This window comes from Choloepus didactylus, chromosome 7, assembly GCF_015220235.1.
Source record: "Choloepus didactylus isolate mChoDid1 chromosome 7, mChoDid1.pri, whole genome shotgun sequence".
NCBI classification, from domain to species: domain Eukaryota; kingdom Metazoa; phylum Chordata; class Mammalia; order Pilosa; family Megalonychidae; genus Choloepus; species Choloepus didactylus.
The window spans coordinates 5547975-5554950 of record NC_051313.1 but is presented as its reverse complement, the minus strand read 5'-3'; the positions used below and the strand labels follow the sequence as shown (position 1 = coordinate 5554950).

At 43.6% G+C, this 6976-nt stretch overlaps 1 pseudogene; it reads left to right on the top strand.

The window, feature by feature from the left end:
- Positions 1-5275: 5275 nt before the first annotated feature.
- On the top strand, positions 5276-6195 carry LOC119539705 (annotated as a pseudogene).
- Positions 6196-6976: the final 781 nt, after the last annotated feature.

Here is a 6976-nt window from a genome sequence, read left to right as displayed (position 1 = left end):
GCAGTTATTCAATGAACATATTTGCAAATACAGCCTTTGCCATTCAGGTGGTTATTTTTCAGCTCAATTTATGGAAGTGGGATTGTTGGATCAGAGAATGTGCACATTCTATAGTTTGAAATATATCCTCAGACTGCACTCCAGGAAGGGCCTCAGCCCAGCCCCCCAGTGGCCTGCGCTAGGACCCGTTTCCTAGCACCCACTGCGTCATGACACCCCCCCACCAGCCTCAAATCTCACAGGTAGTCTGCGTGTCTTCACTGTTGGGAAGCTGGCTGTTTCAGTCCTTTTGGTGCCATTTGTCTCTCCCATCAGATGTGCTTTCTGGAGTTGCCATCACCAGTTCCACGGAGATTCTGTTTTATTACACTAATTTGCACAGGCTCTTTGCATAGACATATCGATCCTCTGGTTCTCAGGTATATTGCAAATAGTTTCCAGTTTACTTATATCCTTAGTCATGCTTTTATTTTTAGTATTAAAGAAGAATTTAAATGTTAGAAGTCAAATTTGATCCTTATTTTCCTTTTATTGTTTCTCATTTTGCAACATGCTTAGAAAGCCTTCCATGATGAGATGTATAGAAATACTCATTTCAACAGATTTTATAATTCAATTTTTTAATAGTGAAACTTGGTTGCTTTCCCAAAAACAGAAAAAATGAAGAAACCTCAGTGCTTACTCTTCATATTGCTTCAGCAACAAACTTTTGTGAAAGGAAAGACTAAGGCTAATAACTAGTTTATTAAACTAGGACAAGGATGTCTTCATTTCCCAGCTACCAAAACAAATACCCAATGGATTGGCTTAAACAACAGAAATTGATTGGCTGATGGTCTTGAGGCCAGGAGAAGTCCAACATTGAGGCATCAGCAAAGCAATGCTTTCTCCCCAGTGACTGTGTGTTCTGGGACTAACGTCAGTGATCCTCAGTCCCTGGCTTTCCCATCACAAGGTGATGCACATGGCAGTGCACACAGCAGTGCACACAGCAATGCACATGGCATGCACATGGCATGCACACGGCGGTGCACACGGTGGCATCTTTCTCTCCCAGGACCCGTGGACTCCCAGCTTCTCCTCCTTGGTGGCTGCTCTCCCCATGGCCACCTCTGTGAGGCCTCAGTAATAGCATGAAACCCATCCTGATTCAGTTGGGCCACACCTTAACTAAAATTAACATCTTCAAAGGGTCCTATTTATGATGGGTTCACACCCATAGGAATGAATTAAGGTGAAGAACATGTTTTTCTGGAGTTCATAATTCAACTCACCACAAAGGGAAACACTTTGAGGACTGGAAAACTCTCATTCAGTTTGCTGCCTGGTTATATGAGCTCAGACACCCAGTTTAACTTATTGTTTTCTTGAATCAACCAAACATTTAGTTGTGGAATAAAATACAGCTTGTGTGCTATATTAATTTCTGCTTTTTAAAATAGAGATGACGGTAAAAATGAACCCAGAGACCTTGCTTTTTTTGCAGTGCTTCTCAAACGTTCCTTTCCGTAATGGATCTCTGCTCATGGTCTGGAGCTCAGCTGTAGTTCTGACATCAGGAGTTTTATCTTATGACTCATGCAAAGGTTGTGATCTCCATTGTATTCTTTTATTTTATCATAAAAACGTTTGCCTTAAAATCTCAATAAAAAGATATGCCTTCGTGTTCTCGGGCCTCTGACCACACAGCTGCTCGGCAGTCAGAGGCTCAAGGGGGCAGGGCTGGGGCTGCAGAGTCCTTGCACGTGCAGGGAGCCGTCCCCGGGGGATGCCTTCATTCAGGAGGAAGAGCCTGTTCGCCTGGACAGCATCCCAACCGGTAGCGATCATGATAACATTTTTCCCTCAAGCCCTATAGAGTTACAGTGATATTGGAGAGTCAGTACTTAAATAATCCTCTGTGGATATTGGTAGATATGCGCCATAAGATTTTTATTGCAGGGAACCAGAGGTGGCCTTGACCTCAGGAAACCTGCAGTGTAATGGAAAGAATGAGGACTTCGCAGGCAGTGTGTTCTAAATGTGGATCTGCTGCCGACTCTCCGAAGGAAAGCTGCTTCACCTCTCTGCGCCTCAACGCCTTCACCTGCAAATGGGGATAACACTGAATCATTGTTCAAGCGATCAGAAATAATGTGTAGGAACTGCTTACCTTGGTTACTACAAACAGTGTGTGCCTGGTGTCACAAACACAATGTCTCTATACTAGGTATAACATCTATTGTAAGGTTTTATGCATTCATCCATGTGTTGATTTATTCATTTGGTGGAACCGTGTGTCACTGAGACAAGTGAAAGTATAGCCCGAATACCATCCTTGGAAGACATTTTGTTGATGTCAACAGGCAGAGGTCCCTCAGGATGTAAATAGGGATCACAGTGTACCCAGGCCCCAAATAGCCCAGAGCAGTTTGCACACTTTGTTTTTCTATGAAGTTCCAACTTTGTATTTCCTCCACTCACCGGGAGTTTCCACTATATATTTCTAAATCATTTTAATCTGGGCAGGAGAAATGAACTGAAGATACATAGAGGCCTGCCCTCAGGGAGGTGGGGCATCTCCGCTCTGCCTAAGTGTGGGCTGCACACAGTGACTTCCAAAGGACAGTAAGAAAAGGGGAGAACAGTGGAGAAACCTCCCAACACGACCTCTACCAGGTGCTCAAGGTCAGTACCCAGCAGCAATTTACGTTGGAGCAGGTGCCCTTGATGGGATGTGGTGAAAATAGCACTTGAATCTCTGGAGTTGCTTCCCCAAACCCTAGCCTCGGTCTAGCCAGGAGAAAATCATCCAACCAATCCCGACTGGGGGGACATTCCGCAAAACACCTGACCAGCCCTCCTCAAAACCATCAAAAACTAGGAGAGTCAGAGAAAATGCCTCAACCAAGAGGAGCCTAAGGAACCTGAGAAAGAAACAAAACGTTAGAAATGAAGACAATCTGAATGAAATACAGACTTCATGACAGTGGAGCAATATCGGTTCATTAATTGTGACAAATGTACCTAGTAACAGAAGATGTTAGTGACAGGAAACTGCTTTGGAGGTAGATGGGAACTCTGCACTATCTTTAATTTTTCTGTAAATCTAAAACTATTTTAACATAAGCTTATTTAAAAAAATGAACCCATAATTTTCCCTCCCAAACTGTGTATTGCCCTGATGTGCTCTATTTCCATCAATGTAGGAGTTTGTCCTCCATATACACATTTACAAGGCACACAGACTTTAGTGAATGCTGTTTTATTAATTTTGAAATGTAGTATCTGAGTTTAGCACCTCCATAGCAAGAAAAATTAGTTAAAATAGTCATTAAAGACACACACCTGCGATGACATCATGACTACAAAGTGGATCCCCAATGACTCAGCGTGGGGAAACTGTAAACTTATTTTTCCATAACCCAACGAAACTGCCTCACAAGAGCACCCCACAGGACCTTCTACCTTTTGTCCTGATAGTAAAAGCACTTTAATTTTAGCAATATAAATTTATTCAGGTCTTTTCCAGTTCAAATCCTAGATCCATCTTCCTGGGTAAATCAGCGTCTTAAATAAACACTCTGTCTTTGCGTTTTTTACCTTCTTGTCCTACAGAGATGTCTCAAGTAGCCTGTGTGCCCCGTAGCATGGGGAGGACATCAACTCTGCCACCCTCCTCTGTCCTGGTGGCTTCCGCTGTCAGGGCACCGAGGATGTCCCGAGTCCCTTGATGCTAGATACAAGCCCTGGGAACCAGCAATGGCATCCAAGACCGTCCAGCTAAACCCCTTCTTTAGCCATCGGTAATTCCTTGTCAGGGTGCCATGTTGCTCTGACCTTCTCAAAGGGGTTCTCAAAGCGGTCATGTCTGGGAAAGAAGGAGCAAGTTCTCTGGCTTTGAGAGCATCCTAAACCTTTTTGGGTCTTTCTACCTCTCTGAATGGCACCAGCCCCTCTCCCCTCTTCACCTTAGTGAGGGACAGGTGGAACATGGACGGGGTCCCCCATTGACTCAATTCTTGGTCTCTCCTCTTCATGCTTAGTGGTGCTTGTGGCTCACTTGCTCTGTCTTTCTTGCTCTTGTGAGCAGCCCCCCAGCCTGACTCCTCTCCCAGACACAGAAAAGGCTTTGATTTCCTTCCCCTGCCTCACAGGGTTGGCCCGTGTATCCCAGCCACCTCCTTCCAACTGTGTAGTGTATGTAGAATGTCATGCTACAATCCTTGGGAGATGACTCAATATTCAAAGCTTAGCTTTGGGAATCCTGAGAAACACCTTTTATTCATCATAAAGCAAGGCTCTTACAAACCAAAACAACCTTGTTTCAAGCTATCATCCCACCATACAAGTCAAAATCCCTACTTTGAGCTCAAAGCAGCGCTGATTCTTCTTGTCCAGCAGGGTCCTCCCAGGCCACCCCAGGCAGTACACCAGGCTTCCGTCGTAGCCAGTTGCCCAAAGCAAAAAATACCTCAGGTGATGTTTGAAAAAAGTACCCCAAAACAAGTGGTTTTGTTCTGCTTGCCTTAGATTCCGACAGCGCAGGCCGTGGCTCTGAACGAAACCACCATCCGCCATAATCACCAAGGCTGGTGACAGGGGTGTGTCCTTCAACGTCTTCCTTTGCCTCTCGCAGTCAATTCAGCGTCAGGGGTCGGCGATGTTGTCACTGCAGTGTTTTGTCATCTCTTCCCTCCTCCAACCCCCATTTGTGCAGCCCTTACTTTTCACCCAGAGTATTTGCTGCCACATTCTATCTTGTTTCACTGCCTTTAATCCCTCCTCTTCCAGTTTCTCTCAGACGATCTTTTCTTCTTAGGTTGGAAATACTGACCTTGGGGCAATGTGAACACAAGGTCTAATTCTAGCTCGTCATCTACTAGTTTGTAAATTTGACAACATTTTAAACCCCTGTTTCCTCAGCCTTATAAGGCCATCATGAGGAAAAACAAGGTGATACACGTAGAGCGCTTAGCTCCGTGTCCGACCCTGAGCAGGTGTAAAACAAATGGTAGTTGCTGTTTTATTACTGCTACCACTCATTCTGCCCATGGCCTAAGATGTGTCCTGAGGTTTCATGGATGAGGTAAACCTTAAAGTCAGGGAAGGTTCCAGAAAAGCATAGCAGTGGGGAAAGTTCACGAACACGGGTAGAGTGGCGGGAAAGCCCAGAGTACTCAGGAAGCAGCTGGATGGGAGCTGACGGTGGGAGGAAGAGGGTCCAGGAGAGCAGCGAAGATCAGGGCTGACCACCTCTTCTAGGGCTAAGAATTTGAATTTTATTTCATAGACGATGAAGAAGTTGTTGCATCATCCTTACAAAAATTGTGTGTGTGTCATTTCTAAAATAAACAAGAGAAAGTTCAAAAGAAAATCTAGCCTTTTTGGCTCTCTGAGAAGCTTTGGGGTGGTTGCCAAGAATAAGCACCTGACAAAAGGTGGCCAAAAGGGAGCCAAGAAGAAAGCTGATCCTTTTTCTAAGAAAGATTGCTATGATGTGAAAGCACCAGCAGTGCTTAATGTAAAAAATACTGGGAAATCACTAGTTATGAGGAATCAAGGAAGCAAAATTGCATCTGATGGCCTTATGCAGCATGGTTTTGAAGCGAGCCTTGCTGATCTTCAGAATGATGAAGTTGCATTTAAAAATTCAAGCTAATTACTGAAGATGTTCAGGGCAAAAACTGCCTAGCCAACTTCCATTACATGGATCTTACCCATCACAAAATGTGCTCTATGGTCAAAAAACGGCAGACCATGACTGCAGTTCATATTGATGTCAAAACTACCGATGGTTATTTGCCTTGTCTGTTTTGTGTTGGTTTTACTAAAAAATGCACAACTGGATTCGGAAGACCTCTTATGTTCAGCATCGACAGGTCCACCAAATCTGGAAGAAGATGATGGAAATCGTGACCCAAGAGGTGCAGACAACCTGAAAGAAGTGGTCAATTGATTCCAGACAGTGCTGGTAAAGACATAGTAAAGTCTTGCCAGTCTTTCTATCCTCCCCTTGATGTGTTTGATAGAAAAGTAAAAATGCTGAAGAAGCCCACGCTCAAATTGGGAAAACTCACGGAGCAGCACGGTGAAGGTAGTAGTTCTGGAAAAGCAACTGAAGATGAGACAGGTGCTAAAGCTGAACGAGCTGATGGATATGAGCCACCAGTTCAAGAATTGTTTAAAATCCAGACTTTTAAAAGAGACAGATAAAAAGTCTTATTTGTGAAAAAAGAAAATACAGCAGAAACTATTGGACCTGCCTCTTAAAATAAACTTACCTATATTTTCTGTATATTTCCTTCTGAATTTTTTATGTAAGAGATAAATCCTTACAGATAAAATTGAAGTATCGTATTTTCCCTTCCCCACCAAAAACATAGTTAGGTTTTTATTCAGTGTCTTTTAAAGATTTTAACTTTGTTTAACCTTAGTTTCAGCTTTGCAGTAAGGTCCTTCAACCTTCAAATGTGTTTACTCTTAATAAGTAGAAAGGTACAAAGAGAGAAACACATTAGGAACTGAGAGAAAGAGGAAACGGAGTAGGACAAATTACTAAGGAGTCATGAATTGAGAAACCAAACTCAAAATAAGCTTTGAGGGTGAGGTGAGTGCACGGGAAGGAAAGTTGCTTAAGCAAACTGGCAATAAAAGAATATACCTAGAATAGTCCAATACCCAATAAATGCTTCCCCTCAAATAGAAGAATAAGACATAAGGTAAGCAAGAGACTTGATCCTTTTAATCTTCGGGAGAAAAAGGCTCCGAGTGTGCCTGGCTGCAGGGTGGGATGAGGCTGAAACGTCACCTATCCAGGAAGGGGCTCAAATGTTCCTTCCTCCACTGAGTGACACCTCCTTGGAGAGCAGGCTGTGCCGAGTCTAGCTTGACTTTACATTCTGACTGAGGGGTGTTTTATGGGCTTATTTAAGTATAAAGATAATTTCTTTAGACTGACTTCAGAAAGCTCAAGGATCCAGTGGTTCCCTTATTC